This window comes from Monodelphis domestica, chromosome 2, assembly GCF_027887165.1.
Source record: "Monodelphis domestica isolate mMonDom1 chromosome 2, mMonDom1.pri, whole genome shotgun sequence".
NCBI classification, from domain to species: Eukaryota; Metazoa; Chordata; class Mammalia; order Didelphimorphia; family Didelphidae; genus Monodelphis; species Monodelphis domestica.
This window is the reverse complement of record NC_077228.1, coordinates 359,437,922-359,455,007: the sequence shown is the minus strand read 5'-3', so window position 1 is coordinate 359,455,007 and position 17,086 is coordinate 359,437,922. Positions and strand designations below refer to the sequence as shown.

At 36.7% G+C, this 17,086-nt stretch overlaps 1 long non-coding RNA gene across 1 annotated transcript; it reads right to left on the bottom strand.

Annotated features, from left to right (window-relative positions):
• Nucleotides 1–1,272: 1,272 nt before the first annotated feature.
• Nucleotides 1,273–16,871, bottom strand: LOC103098529 (uncharacterized). The gene is made up of 4 exons (XR_008916625.1): nt 16,429–16,871; nt 15,181–15,292; nt 4,341–4,453; nt 1,273–1,930 (listed from the first exon to the last, which is right to left on the bottom strand). It is a non-coding gene; the product is annotated as an uncharacterized LOC103098529 (long non-coding RNA).
• Nucleotides 16,872–17,086: the final 215 nt, after the last annotated feature.

The following is a 17,086-nucleotide window of genomic DNA, read 5'->3' as shown; positions in this document are numbered from 1 at the left end:
TTCATCCTCCCTTCTAACTCTCCCTTCTCCCTGAGATGGTAAGCAATCTGATATAGATTTTACATGTTCAATTATGTAAAATATTTTTCCATTTTAGTCAATTTTTGGAAAAGGTCTCAAAGAAAAAAAAGAAAAAAGTAAGTAGAAAACAGTATGTTTTGGTCTACATTCAGACTCCATCATTTCTTTCTCTTAGGGCAGATTGCAGTTTCTGGAGTTGTCTCGGTTCACTGTTTTACTGAAAATAAATAGGTCACTCACAGTTGTTAATCAAAAAATATTGCTGTATTATGTACCATGCTCTTCTGATTCAATTTACTTGACTTTGTATCAGTTCATAAAAGTCCTTCTAAGCTTTTCTGAAATCATCCTGTTTGTCATTTTTTATAGCATAATGATATTTTAATATAATCATATATCACATTTTGTTCACCAATTGATGGACAACCCTTCAACTTCCAATTCTTTTTTCCCACAGAAAGAATTGAAATAAATATTTTTGTACAAATTGATCCTTTTTCCTTTTTAAAAGTCTCTTTGGGATATAGAGCCAATAATGGTATTGCTGGATCAAAGGGTATACATAGTTTTAGGGCCCTTTGGACACAGGTCCAAATCGATGAGAGGCAACCTCTTAAAGTCAGAAGCAATACTGGCTTCATGATAATAGAAAGATAAATATTTTTCTCTTTGGCAGTGGAATATATTTAGTTATTAAGGGTCTCTTAACATGTTGTAGCCATTTTGTAGAAATTATGTTCTTGGTCTCAAAGATTTAATTCACTTTAAAGCAGACTATGTTAATCCCTGGGAGCTTCTGTATTGGAAGAAATCTGTCTCTGGAGATGATATTTAGTGACAATTTACATATTGCTTTATAATTTGATGGGATAAATAACTATTGTTACTTAGCTAATTAAGGGAATGTAAAACTAAATAATAGGACCAATAAAGATCGATGATCATTTTGTAATTGAGGAAACTCTAACTCAGAGAGATGGTGTAACACTACCACAAGTAAGGTTGGATACAGAAGACAAAAGAAATTATATCCCTTCTTTTTCAGTGAGTGGTTAGACCACAGACCACCAGGGTCAGTGACTGCTTTGAGCAGAGACAACTGAGAGATACTGGCTTGAACATGGTCAAACCAAATCCCACTGTGATTCACCACTTCTGCAACAAGGCCATGACTTTAGAGGAAGACAGAGTGGCCTCCAGCTAGAGCTTTCACAAAAGTGAATTTTAATTTGTACAGTGCCCATCAAGAGAAAATGCCACTGAATTATGCTCTGAAATGTAGCTTTTGTTTGCTTTGTTAAAGGAATAAGAGGATTTGCCAAGGCTCTTTTGGATGGTAGTGGTAAGAGTGGTTATTTAGTTCATGAATTCAATGGATGTATTTTCTTTTACTTATAATTACTATATTCCCTTGTAACATAAGAAATGTAAAAATGAATGTGCCATGCAAGAGTTGAATATAGAGATGGAAACTGACTACCACTTGTAGCCTCAGTTTCCTCATCGCTAAAATGGGACTGATGATATGTTCTCTCCTCACATGGTTATTTATTGATCACAAAGCCTTTTAAACCACAAAAGAATACAATTTATCTTTATCATTCTCTTCCTTCAGCAACCATCCCAGGCCAAATGCGGAACTAGAAGCCACTCAAAAGGGTGTCTATTTTCTCCATTGTAAATGGTGAGAAAATCAAGCCCAACTTTGAAATCCTGAGTGTGTGTGGTTTCCAGTGGTGCTTCAGCTTTTCATCCCCTTTGCCTCATCGACTGCAATTGAATACGTGGTGTGATCTGTATTTAGTCAGTGTGGTTCCCATCCCCTCTGTTCTGTTGTGCGTCTCTTTCACGTCAGGAGTTTGATCTGAAGTTGGTGGGAGTCCGAGATCTAGGGAGATATGTGGCTGTGCTGAGGAGATGAAAATTGGATTGAGTGTGAACTGTATGTCAGGGATTGTTCCTTCTTTATCTAGCTTTAGCTATGTACATAGTAGGAAGCTGCATGTTGCTAGAGATCTTGGGACTTTGCTCTTTAGGAGAGGGATATTGCAGATGGAGGAAGCTTTCACTGGCTTATATAGGGACATGAAAGAGAATACAAATTTAAACAAGTAACTGTTTTGGATGGTTTTGTTTCTTTTTGGTGTGTAAGTCAGTATGTTGATCAGATGACCTCTTGAGGTTCTTTTTAGGGTCTTAGTTCTTTGATTTTTAGAAATCTGCTTAGTTTTAAAGAGATTCAGGCAGAGGTTCTTAGCTGAGGTTGCTTCTCTGTTCTTATGAAAAATAACTACTCTTTGATCCAGAAGGCAAATAATAATTTTCTTGGGTATGTCATTCTTGAGACTGTCATCTTATAATGTCCTTTATTTTCAGTTCACAAATCCCTTTAGCCCTTTGTCCTCCACATGATGATTCCAACAAATGTCTTTAAAAGAGCTGGATCCAATGGCTGGATTTGTCTTTCAAATTAACTTAATAGGGAAAAGTATTTTTTAAGGCTGGCCAGGAGCTAGTGGACCTCTGAACGGTTTTGAGGGTAATGTTAGGAATGGTACTGACCTCAGAAACTACCACTTAAATGGATGCACAGTTGGTCCTATTTTCAAAACACATTCATTTGCTCTCTCCAGACCTCACATAAGTTTGTTAAATTGGGAAAGCTCAGCAGGTGGTGTGCCTGAAATGTTTCTGTGCTGAATCTTTACTGGTCTTGCCAAGGCATGGAGCTTTTGAAAGCTGGCACAAAAAAAAATGGAAACTGTGTGGTCAAATGTCCCATCCTTAAATTAAAAAAAAATACTTTTCATCAAGTAAGGAAGGAGTATGGTATCAAAATATTACAGTATCTGGTGACAGTGAGTATTTAATAAATACTCTATTATCTAGCATTTATTTATCTTTATCCCCATCATCATCATCTTCACTTACTATTACTAAGAATCTCTTTCCTCCAAAACAATTAGGGGTATTTAACTGAAGCTATCCTGGGGTTTTCACAACAGCTGCTAAACAGCAACTCAGCACACCCAGGGCAAATGGAAAACCCTGCTAAGAAAAAAGAATATAAATGAACACACCAAGGCTGTGCTTCCACTGTTTCCACTTGCTGCTCTTTGGAAATGGCTTAAATATATTTTTACTCCGGCCTTAGCTATTTCTACTTTTACCATGGAGAGCTCCTTATTACCCTTTCCACTCTTGCTTCCTCTCTCCTCTGTGAGAATGCAGTTCCAAGTTTTATTTGCCAAACTTGTTAGTAGGCCAAGGGACACTTGCTCTGACCCTTGAAGGGGTTCAGTAGACTTCTGGTTTAGGCAACAATATCTAATTTGAATTAGATAGGTATTGAGCAGTTTATGTCTCCCTAGTTTGCAAATGCTTCTAATGCTCTTGTAGCCAGGTTTTTCTGTTTCCTGACCCCAGAGCCTTTAAGCACATGTTTCTTTATGGATGGATTCCCTTTCCTCTGCTGCCCTACAACATGCCGTTCTCAAATTTTCTCACTTAGAGCAAATTTGAGTAACTCATGTTACTCTAAATCTAAATTAAAGTCAGTCTTCTCCAAGAATCCTTTTGTAGTAGATGAAAAACTTTCCAAATTCAATAGCACAATCTTATATATAATATGCCCTATTTAAAGTCCTTGAAGTCCTCATACCATAGTTGTTTACATTTTCTGCCATCAAATCTGTGCCATATTGAAGCCTTTATTTAATAAATGCATTTGAAAAACCCCAGAAGGAATATTTATGAGACACATCACCTTTTTTGCAGACAGCAATTTTATAGGCAATGTGGACTTTAGAAAGAGCCCTGGACAAATAGTCAGAAGCTCTGGATTCTAGTCCCACATTTGCTACTAAATTGGGCATGGTACTTTCAGCATTTCACAACATTTCTAACCCTTGATATAATTTTCTATTAAAAATTACATTGGGCTAGATAATCTCCAATATCTCATTCAATTTTCACAAGCTATTTCCAGTAGACAGTTCCTTATTTACAGGTCATACTCTAAAATCATTAGAGAAAGTTGACTAGAAATGAGTGACAAGAAGAGGTGATAATCATACCCAAGACTTTAAGGTAAGAATTCCTAGCATTTTATTTTTCCTCCAACTTTTCCCTCCCTCTTTCAAAATGTAAGGCTTATTTGGGAGTTCTGACAGAGAAATAAGCATTGAGATGTTGGAGATTTTGGAACAAACAGGACTTTTAGGCAAAATGTGGCATGGAGATAGGATAGAGGCTCTGATCTGAGCATAATGCTTATACGTAAGGGTGAGAGAAAGGAAAGAACTATTCGCATAATTTACCTTTCTTTCCTGTTTGTCCAGCTCCTGCACAGAAAACTCTACCTTGGAAGAGAAAGGACTTGAGATGAGAATAACTTTGAGGCAGCAGGCATGATTCCAGGTAGAAATAAGGCCTGCAACAGCAAGGATAAGGGAGAGAACACATGGAAGAAAATCCCAAAGCAACACCAGGAAAGAAAGGAGAGTCCATGTGGAAAGTCAAATGGGATGCTTTATGTAGAAACCCAAATGTCGTGGTTTTCATATGTAAGTGGTGTACTTAGGTCATGAATTTGTCTTTCTGCCAAGTGTTCATGTTTGTGCATAGCTAGCAACACTAGCTAGAGTTAAGAAGTAGCAGGGCCCAGGTCTAGTATCTTTCAGAAAACAAACACCATTTCTGCACATGAACACTTTCAGTTTTAATAGTCTCATTAATTCATTCAACAATGACAACAAAAAATTTTTTATAGCATTTACTGTTTGAAGAGCACTGGACTGGTTGGTTGGAAGAGATACTAAGTTAAATAAACCATGATTTCTCTGAATAAAGGTTGGTATTTACACCATGGTAAGGAAATTCAAGGAAATGTCAAGTAGTCACAAACATAGTCTAATTGAATGAGTGTTAGTCTTAAAATCAAGAGAGATATGGGTTCAAATTCTTCCTCTCACCCTTAATGTGAGACCATGAACAAATCACTCAATCTTCAAAGCTTCAGTTTCCTAATCTATAAAATAGAGTTCATAGTATCTACTTCATAGGATTGCTGTGAGGTTGAGATGAGATAGTAGATGTAAAATGATTGGCAAATTTTAAGGCCCTATATAAATGTCAACTGCAATTACTTTCCTATAGGAAAAAAAAATTGCCCCAAAGTGCCAATATCTTATGCTTCCCCCCAAAAAGGTTTTCTTATCAATTGCAATTGTAAATTGTTTTAAATCACCACCATTATCAAAACAAAACAAATTAAAACCCTCCATTTCCTTCCACTAGTAGTACCCCAAGTCTGGAAATGGAAGATACTTATCACCAATAATTTAAACTTTTTCCTAGGTAAAAGGAGAATGGTTTCCAGGGATCATGCTTTTTGTTCTAACTAGACTGTAGTTTCCTAAATGTATATTGGTGACTTTGAAGTAAAAGTAAATAAGCATAATGAGGATCTAAAAAATAAAAATAAATGGTAACAAAAATCTATCATTAGCTTTTAAAAAGTGAGAACTGATTCCATGTTTATAATGTTAAGTAAAAAAATTGAATGAGCCTTTCAAAATGAGTAATTTTTTATTTGAATTCTACAGCCTTATGTATTATGTAACAATTAGTAATGATGGGATGGATAATTTTTTTTGGAACAGTTCCTGATTCCATTACTCAACTACTCTATCGACCAGTAATTATGAATCATATCTTTAATTAGCTGCTGCTCTTCAGAAACATATGAAAGCCAAGGGCATAAAGTAATTGGCATAAAAGTTTTCCTAATTAATTTATCTGTCCATGTGAGTAACCGGGACTGGAGTCTGGGGATCATTTATAACTCCAGGAAGGCCAGCCCTAAAACCCAATGTCAAAGGAGATTTATATTTGTGAATTATAAAAAGACAACAAGCCACAGAATTGCATTATGCCCCAACTGGAACAATGCAGCTCAGAATGCGTGGATCAGAGATGAGTAAAAAAAGTTCCTATTGATCCAACTCGTTTCCATCATATCCTCCAGTGAGCTTTTCAAATCTCTCTTGCCTTTTCCTCATTCAACATTGTAACAGTAATCAAGCACATTAAGCAATTCATTAAACAACAGCCCCACTGACCACAGGGAGTACTGCAGCGAACATTCATTAGCCAGCCAATAACTTTATTGAAGCTGGGAAAGAAGAGCTCAGAGTGCAAAACCCAATTCTTTGACTATCAATCCAAAAAAAAAAAAGAAAAGAAAAGAAAAAAAGAAAAAAGCAGCCCCTCAGACTGTACTAGATGTGCCTTTCAAAAATGATCAAACCTCTCTTCTTTCTGGCCCAGATGGTGCTTTCAAATAAGGCTCTATCTCTGAGAGGAGCAAAACTGGGACAAGGCTGGAGGTGTCCTGGTTAAGTTCTCTGCCTGTCGAAGACACAGTTCATAACAGTGTTTCCCCTCTCAGCATAGATATTGGAGATTTATGTGGGGTTGGAAGCAGAGATTTTAAAATATTGACGCTAAGGGGACAGGGTTTCCAATTGGGCTTCATAAAAGGCAGAGGGAGCCAGTAGCCAGCCCATTTTTGCCACTTCAGAAAATCCTGACTCATATAGCTCACAGTAATAAAAGTGATATATGAATGTTTCCAACCTCACAAGAGAATACTGAAAACAAAAGCAAACCAGTCCATACTCTTCAGACCTTAGCCATGGGCATCTTAGAAAAGCTGGACACCCTTGCTCTGTAGAGGAGGGCCACATAGATGATTGCTTCCCTTATCCTCGCGCCATTTAAAGGCGGGATGGTGACATGGTCCTGCCAACCAGTGGACTGTTGGGCATATATCCTTCCTAGACATAGTTTTCCTCTTTAGAGTGGCTTTCAAATTTTTGGTCACCAGCAGGATATGCCATGAAAGTACTATCTATAGTGGAAAGAAAATATTAACGATGAGAATTATGGCTTTTCTTTGCTTTCTTATTTTTTCCCTTCCAGAAGGGGCCAAATGAAATTCCTTTTCAGAAAGCATTACTTTATTGTTTGACGGGTCCCTGGAGTTAGTCTGAATGAGAGTTGTAGCTTTAAAATTCCCCTCACCCACCCCTAGAAAGCTTTTTGGCAGGATTAGCTCACATTTGATAAGTTTTCCTCTTAATACTCAAAATAAGCATTCTCTCTAACCCTTTTGTCTCATGGGCAAAGTATCAGCATCATTCTTCCGAGCCCATATCTATTGATTAAACTACTGACACAATGCCATCAGTAAATAAAATAAAATTGTCCCTCTTTTAGACTCTTCTCAGCAGCACAGCTAATAAAAGGATATGGCACAGCAGGCTTGATATATGGAGCCATCCTGCTGCCTGCCATGTGGTGAGGAGTGGGTTCAGAACCAGGCACACAGGGCACTGGGCACCCTTCCTGAAAAGTTCTGAAAAAGGAGATTAAAAATGAGTGAGGCACAAAGTATAGCAGTGCCCAGGGGGTTGAAGAGCTTTTCAGAACTAGACACCCTGTCATATGAAGAGGCAATGTGAACACTAAGTCATCCCCAAATGAAAAGCCACTCCTTCATGAAAACTAATTTCAAAGAATGAACTAAATAATGAGTGAATAAAAAAGGACTTATTCATCTCTTACTATTTGCCAAGCACAGTACCAAGTGCCAGGGATACAGATAGAAACTCCTGATCTCAAGGAGCTCACAATCTAATTGGGGGAGAGACTACATAGAGGAAGGTTCCTTTGCAGGAGAGAGGGAAAGGGCTGATAGTTCTTAGGATACAATAGTAGAATGGCTAAGTTCATGGGTCCTTATGTCAGTTGGCCAGTCCACACACATTTATTAAATACTTACCAACATGCTGGGCACTGTGCAAAGTGATACTGATATAAAGAAAGGCAAAGAGCATCTCCTGCCCCAACGAATCACATTCTAATGGGGGGAGACAATATGGAAATATAGCTATTTCCATATTGTCTCCCCCCATTAGAATATATATATACACACATTTGCATATACATTTGTATATATATGTATATAGGTAACATGGTGGTAATTTTAGAGAAAAGTCACTATATAAAGGAAGGTCATGGAAGTTTTCTTGCAGATGATAGAAATTTACCTGAGATTCACAGGAAATGAGAGAAAACATGAATCAGAGATGTTAAGGTCATTCATTTTAGGTATGGTGGGGACAGCAAGTGAAAATGAATAGGCTTCAGAAGATAGAATGTCTTGTGTGAAGAACACCAGGAGTCCAGAAGATGTGTAGAAGGGGAAAAGTACTTAAAAATAAATCAGAAAGGTAGAAGGGGCTACCTTATGAAGGGCTTTAAAGTCCAGCAAATTATTTCATATTTATTTCATATTATTCATATTTTCAGTGACCCTGAGTTCACTTAGAAGAGAGGTGACACAGTCAGACCTGTACTTTTGGAACATCTCTTTGCTAAATGAGTGGAGGATGGACTGGAATAGAAAGACTTGAAGTAAGTCTATGTCTTCTACTACTACTTCTTCAGCCTGTGCAGGCAAGAGATGAGAGCCTGCAGCTTTTGATACCTTTGATCACTTTCTTCATAATATTCTCTTCCCTTTATGTTTTTGATACATCACTCTTTCCTGGTTCTCATCCAAACTATCTGATCATTCCTTGTCAGTCACCTTTGCTGAATTCTCTTTCAGATATTGCCTTCCAATTAGAGGTGCCCTTCAGGGTTCTGTTTCAGGTTTCTTTTCTTTTCTGTATTTACTATTTCACCAGGTGATCTTGTCAACTCCCATGGGATTTCATTACCATCCCTATGTTGACAATTCTCTACTCTACCTAAGCTGTCCCAAACTCTGCTGACTTACAATCTTCCATATTCAACTGTATGTTCAGTATATGTCTTGAGTTCCAAATGACCAGAGTAAAACTTCTTATCTTTCCCCCTAAACCTTCCTTACCTCCTACCTTCCCTATTCCTGTAGAAGGAAATATCCTCTTAGTCCCTCAAGTTCACAACTTAGGAGTCATCTTGAATTCCACACTGTCTCTCACCCTGTATCTCTCACCTCTCCTGTATCTAATGTGGTGCCAATACCTGTTGATTTCACCTTTGGAATATCATCCTTCTCTCTTCTGACAGTGCCACTCTAATATTAGCCTTCATTATTTCATGGTTGGATTATTGCAATAGGTTGCTGGTGACTCAGCCTGCCTTAAGTCTCTTCTTATTCCAATCCATCCACACCATTCAGCTACTAAAGTAATTTTCCTAAAACTCAGATCTGATCATGTCAACATCTCCCTCCCTCCCCACCCACTCAATGCACTCTAGAAGTTCCCTATTGCTTCTAGGATCAAATAAAAGCCCTTCATAAGCTAATCTCTTCTTACTTTTCCAGTCTTTTTATACCTTACTTCCCAATATGTGGGCAGCTAGGTAGGTGGTGCAATGGATAGAACACTGGGACTAGAGTTAGTAAATCCTGAGTTTAAATCCAGCCTCAGATACTTACTAGATGTATGACCTTGACAAGACAGTTAATGCCATTTGTCTTCATTTCCTCATCTGTAAAATGAGCTTGAGAAGGAAATGGCAAATGACTCCAGTATCTGCCAAGAAAATCCCAAATAGAGGATAGGATGAATCAGATATAACTGAAAAGTATTGAAGAACCTCAACATATAATCTTCAATCTGGTGACACTGACATTTTGGACACTAAAGATAAAGCTGCTGAGAGCAGTTCTGGCATTTTCTCTGGCTAGTCTTCATGCCTGGAATGCTCTTCTTCCTCTGCTCTGATTATTGCTCTTTCTGGTTTCTTTTAAATCTTAAGTAAAATCCCACCTTTTACAGGAACCTTCTTCAACCCCTTCTAATTCCACTGCCTTCCATCTACTAATTATCTCCTATTCATCCTATGTAGGCAGCTTGCCACAATATGACCCATTATCTATGGGGGATACATTCCAAGACCTATTGTGGATGACTGAAACTAAGTATGTAAGTTAATATCTTCTGACCTCATATATATATATATATATACACACACACACACACACATACATATATATATATATATATATATATATATATATATATATATATATATATATATATATATATGTTCTCTCTCTCCTGGATCCTACCCCTCAGTTCTGCACTCAGTGACCTTCCCTCATTTCCCCCCAAAAAAACCTTAAAAAGTGAAAGTAGAAGCAGAAGAGACCACCATTGGTGCAGATTACTGAGGCAGGCAGTCTTTTAGCATTTTGCTGGTGGATTCACAGTGCTTTGGGTTTATTGTGGAAAACTGAAACCTTGGAAAGCAAAAATGAGGATAAGGGGCTCCTGCTGTATTTATTTGCATGTTGTCTTCCTCATTATATTGTAAGGTCCTGGAGGCAAGGACTAACTTTTGTCTCTTTTTGTGTCCCCAGCATTTAGCACAATGCCTGGAACATTGTAGGCATTTGATTAATGTATAATGGTTGAGTAACTGATTGTACTACTGTGGTAGTGTTGTCAGATGAGAGAAGGAGAAGGCACATATGAAAGATAAAATGAAGGTAGATTGGCAACAGAATGAATATGATAAGTTAAAGAGTGAGGAATTGAAGATTCAATTCAATAAATAACTATTAAGCAAATACAATATGCCAGGCACCATGCTCATACTGGAGATGCAAATAATGAAAAGGAAGATAGTTCCTGTCCTCAAGGAGCTTACAATCTAATGAGAAAAGACAACACACCAAAGGAAGCTAGGAAGTGCAGAGTGGGCAGAAGGAAACACTGGGAGGTAGGTACCTCATCTTATTCTATAGAGTTGAAAGCACCTAGGAGGAGAACTAGGAGAGAGCAATGTCATAGAAACCTAGAGAGAAAAGAATATCAGAGAGAAGTATCTAATCAACAGTGTCAAAAACCCCAGAGACATAAAGAAGAATGATGTTTGAGGAAAGGCAATTAAGTGCTCATTGGTGACTTAGTATGAATTGATAGGTCAAAGAGACTTTTTTGTAGACCTCAGAGCAGAGGAGGAAGGCAAATGGTCATGGAGGGGCAAACGGTAGATAATTGACATGATGATAACAACAATGATGATAGTTTAGCATTTATATGCCACTTAAAGGTTGACAAAGGATTCTATAAATATTATCTCATGTTATTCTCACAACAACCCTGGGAGGTAGATGCTATTTTTATCTACATTTTTGTGTGAGAAAACTGCGTTAGACAGAATTTAAGTGACTTTCTGACTCTAGATTTTCTATCAGATGAGAACACAAGGGCAAAATATTTTGAGTGATTCTTGATACTTCATTCATGAATACCCTTAACTTTATATCTTGGAATAAGAAGTATGGTGAAGTGGGAAGAAATCATTAGCTCCGGAGTCAGAAGAACTGGGTTCAAATGCCAAATCTGATGCTTAACAGTGACACTAACTTGGCTAAAACTTCAGTTTTCTTATATGTAAATTAATGGAGTTGGGCTGTGAAGTTCTTTCCAGCTTAGGATCTTTGATGCTTTCAGACATTCCCTGAAGATGACTGGAATGAAACCTTATAATAGTTTCTCTATTTAACTTTTGGAACAGAGAAAGAAGCTATTCCTCTTTATTTGTCCCCTCAGTGTTGCTGTTCAAGAATGAACTTGGCAATAAGAGAAGAGAGAAAAACTTTGTAGTGTTCCTCAGACTAGCATTTCCAGAAGAATTGGTAAGGACATAGGACACACACTGAAAGGTGGCTTAACTCTGAATTTTAAATCCTCTTTAACCATGAACAGTTTGTGGTTGAATTCATTTTTAATGCTAATGTACTGAATACAGTCATACTCTCTTTTTAGATTATGGCACAGTAGTGCATTAGTTTCTTGCCTTAGGGTTTAGAAAATATTGCTAGATATCTGTTCAATGGTTCTACCAAATAGAAAAAGCATTTTTCTTTTAAAAGGTGTGTGGTGAGATTAGAACAGTTATTTAAGAACAATTACTTTACAAACACTATTTCTGTGGTCATAGAGTTTGAGATTTAGTCTCCAGACCACTTAATCAAAGGCTAATTAGTCAGACACTAATGGTACTTACTGTCTATGGAGCACTCTATACATGGTGCTTTGGGGACAACTGACAGGACAGCCAAGGAAACCCAGTGTAACACATTAAATAATGTCCTTACAAAGTCTGAACCCCTTCCCTCAGAAAGGGGAGAGAAAGGGAGGCAGAAAGAGCTAGAATTCAAATAAATCTAAATAAAAAGTATAATTTATCTGTTTCTAACTTGACTGTGGTTAATTCTTCTTTGTACCCTATTATTTCAAACTATTTGGATATTACTGGTCTCAAAGTAAAGTCTTAATATTTCAATTACATGTTCACAAGATTTTGCTATTCACTAAACTATTAAAAATCTAAATATCTTGAAAATTGACCTGATTTGTTTATGTCTTAACAACCAGCCTACTTTCTAGTTTTGAGGAATAATTCCTTTTTGAAAGGAGTATGATCACAGTTCTTGGCATCAAAGAAATGCTACCAGCCCTTGTGTGTATCTGTATTTAGTTTACTTAGGATTAGTAGAGTTAAAAGTGCTTGGGATCTGCTTTACCTAGATTAGTGCATTTGAAAAGGATCTAGCTTTCTTTTCTTTTCTAAATATAAAACACAATTGTAGCCCCTCAGACCAGGACTTTATCCAGACAGGTCTGGTTTACTTGTAAGTTACTTTACTGCTTTACTTCTCAGAAACCAGAATAAATAGCTGAGAAATTGAGGGGCAATATTATTGATTGGCACACATAGTCTTGGAGTCTTTTTGTATGTGTGTCCCACTTGTGTATTTTATATTATCAATAAACTCTGCAGTTAGATTTAAAGATTATGAGACTGCATTTCCACTCCTTCAGATCCAGACCTTTACTAACTCAAACACATTTACAGGGTTGAAACTAGAGAGGAAGAATATATAGTAAGTTAGATCCATTCTATTCTTTCAATCTACCTTGCGGTCAGAACCACAAAACCTATACCCTGAAAACGTAACCCTTTATTCTCAAGATATGCTACCTCGAAGCCCTATCGGTTTCATTGATGAATTCCTTGTGGGATCCACTATTTCAGGAAGTAACTACTATATTTGATTCTACTCTCCGCCTGTCTTCTTATGTTCTTGACAGCTTCCTTGTCACTTCATTAATCACTTCCCTCCAGTATTTCAAGTTCTAGAAACATAATCAAATTAATATTTTTACTTTTCCCAGAAAGGATTTATTAATCTACCCTCCACTCATAGACACGGCATCTATATCTTTTTTAGAATCATTGTTGATTTGACTCCTTTTCCTCCCAAGGCAAAAAAAGCACCAGCCTATGTGGAGTTAATATCAGAGATTTTTAGTGGAATCTCCACTGCCTTGAGGTGACACCTTTCTTACTTACCATGGTCACTCTGTTGAGAGTGCAGAGAATGAGAGGAGTAATGTGTTAACTGAAATTCAGCATAATTTTAAATACTTAATCTATAATTTTAAATCTTAGATTAATTTAAAATGTATTTAATTGCAAATTATATGGTCCATAAAGAGTAGCTCATATTTTAATACTGAGCCTGAATTCCTGGATTGGCCCAAGTTCAGCCTGACTCAGAATTATCTGCAAAAGTTTTGACAATATCCATTATATGTATACATTAATAACATATGTAACACTTGGATTCTAAGATTATAATTCTGGATGTATTTCTAGATGTGGTAGAAAAGGAACCTAATTGGAACCTAATCAAGCACAGAAAGAAGATATGTGTTGGATACAAGGCAATCTCATGAGGGCATTGAGGGGATTTTTCACAAGGTATTTAGAAATAAGATAATAAATGTATGGAGGAAAAACATAGTTGGGGAAAACAGTTGTTAGAATGTGGAAATCCTCGTTTAATTCATCATACTACAATGTCATATATGAGGTAGAATTTGAGGATAATAATATATACCCATCTATATTACATATATATAAATTATTTCATAGATGTTTGAGCACAATGTAAATATTAGGCATTATTACTATTGTTATTAGTAATTTGAATAATAAGATAGAATAGACAGAGATTGCTGATGAGAGGATGTGACAGTCATGTAATACTTTTTTGGAAGAAGGTGTGAAAAAAAGATTTTTTTTCAGGCACAAGGGATGGGCAAAGAAGAATTGTGCAAGGGATAATGGTAAGTGAGGAGTGACTAGCAGAGGGCTTTTGATAGCATCAGCAAGTCATACTTATTATTAAGTGGTCCAGAAAGTCCAAAGAAAACTTCTCCAACTGTCTATCACACCACAGGAGAGTATTTTTTTTCCAGTGGAATTTGAGACAGATTGGATGGGAGTTGGATACAAGGAGATTAGTCATGGAGGATAGTTGAGTAATACAGGTGTGAAACACATGAATAGAGGTAAAAACCCTAGCTATCTACAGTGTAGTCTAAAGAGAATGAAATGGGTTTTGTTGCAACCAAATATCTGGTTATTTGTGATGCTGAATGGAAATGGGTAGTAAAGACAATTTAGGGGGAAAATAAGCAAGCCCATTGAAGGCAGGGACCTTGCACATTTTGTCTAATCTCTTTTTCTCTTTCAGTGGATAGGATATGGTTTTTCATATATTCGTTAAATTAAGGGATGTTCAATGAATGAATGAATGAATAAATGAATGAGACCATGTTAGAGTCTATTACATTTCAGTAGCAAGGAGAAATTCACTCTCAAATGGAAAGCCGAGAAAAAGATTTTTAAAAATTCACATTGAAAGAATTCTTTAAGATTTGCAAAACATTTTATATACATGATCTTATTTGAACTTCAATGCAGTCTCATGATATGAATGTCATCATTAACCTCATATTACAGATAGGGAAATGGAAGATCAGAGAGGTTAACTGACTCAATGTCACATATCAACCTTAAATCTGAGGCAGGATTGAACTCAGGTCTTCCTAACAGCAAGTTACAAATGTGTAAGTCATAGCCCTGACCCACTATTCTACATTCTTAGGAGAAAATAGAAAAAAAAATACAGATAGATATGTAGGTAGGTAGGTCACTAGATGGATAGGCATATTTAGGAGCCACAAGAGCAATACTCACAAGAAGCAGGAAAACAAAACAAATAATAATCCTTACTTCCCTTTGACTCATCTGATAAGAATGATTTGATTTCTTGCTTTTTCTTTTTCTTTCAATAGAGATGAACTCTGGAACCACACCACCTTGCCAGTCACATTTTTGTTGAGTTCTGGAAGACATAAAATGGTTTGTATTCCTTCTTTCAATGAGGTTTGGGATTAAAGACCAATCAAACTGTCCAAGTAGAACAACTATGGTGATTTTTTATTAGTGATAGTGAGAAAATATGATAAAAAACATCTGGAATAAAACATGTTCTACTGATTAGTTATATTCCCTTGACTGCCATATGCACTGATATACATGAGTTACATGTGTATATAAAGCTGGGAATCTATCCTGGCATATATCCTTGAGTAGATGCCAAGTTGTATATATTTATCTATATGCATGTACATAGATATACGAATATATGTGCTGTATATGAAGGCATATTACACAATACGGAGATGTTTATTTAGTCATAGTTTGACATTAACAAGGGTAATGACTTGGTAAAATCTAGACTCCATGCCAGTGAGTATATGTGTGTGTGTGTATTGTGGGGTGCCTGGGATAGTTTGAATGAAACTGCTGTGTAGACAAGGAGACAGTGTCAGGATAAGTAGTGTTGTGGGAAAGGAAAATCCCGTCGCATTTTGAACTTAGGAAATCTGGCTTCTTTTCTAAGCTGCAAAACTAGGGCAATGGGTGAATGACTTGACTATTCTCAATTTTCCTGATCTGTAAAATGGGATTAATTCTATTCATACTAGCTACTTTATAGGGTTGTTGTAAAAATAAAAAAGTGTTCTGCCCAAAATAAATATCATGGAGACATGAATTCTGGATTTTGTATGATGTTTAGCATACGGCAAACACTTAGTAAATTATTTTTGACTGAGCAGATGATTCTTCAAGAGCCCCTAATGTCCTAAGCTTCTGTGTCATAATACTTGAAAGGTAGATTATAGTGTAGCCCCTACATTCAGATAATTCATAGATGAGGTGTAGGAATGGACTATGCTAAAAGTGTAAGCTCATACTATTCTCACACCTTACTAGAACTGGGACAGTTCTGCTCATAACACTCTCCAGACTAGCATAGAATTTGGTATAACTTGGGTCTATGTTGGTTTAGTAACAGTAAATACCCAAAGGACCTCATTATAGCACAAATTTTCCTGTACCATAGCCCTACAGATTAGAACCCAAGGACAGGGTTAGAGAGAGGCTTCAGGGTATGAATACAGAAATTCTGCTTACCCACTTGTGCTCTACATGGCCATCTCAGTGGCAAAAAGTACAGGGGCAGTAGAATAACAGGAAAACACAGGAATTAAGCATCTTCCTTCCTTCCTCTTCAGATACTACAAGTGGAGATTTTTTTAAGCACCAAAGAAATATGTTGAGGCAATTTTTTCTCTTGTTGTTTTTCATTTTTGAGGCTTGTTATTAGTTCCAACCGTATTCAGGGATATCTAATATTTTCCAGACCTAGTCTTTTTATTTCCTTGCACTACCATATTTTTTTCCACTTTTAATTACTCCATTGATTTTAAAGAGCTGCATAGAAAACCTTCAAAAGCATCCTTCTTAGAGGCAATTCTTCTTGCATGTCATTTATGTTCTATATTTCTCTTCCCTTGTTCTTTAGTTCTAAAGAAATTTGCATAATGGTAATACTAATAATAACAGCATCTGTGTTTCTGATGACTTGCTTCATCTCCAACAAATGTTTACTCCCAGCTGAAGTCATAAGCTGCTTTTCTTGACATCATAAGTGATCATTCCAGTCCTGACTAGGGAATGTGGTGAACAGAGCCAGTCTCCATGCCTGAGGACAAGCAAGGGTCCACACATTCTCCTCGAAATTCTTGAGGAGCAACAATGGGAGATCTTCTTTTTTCCTGCCCTACTGAGT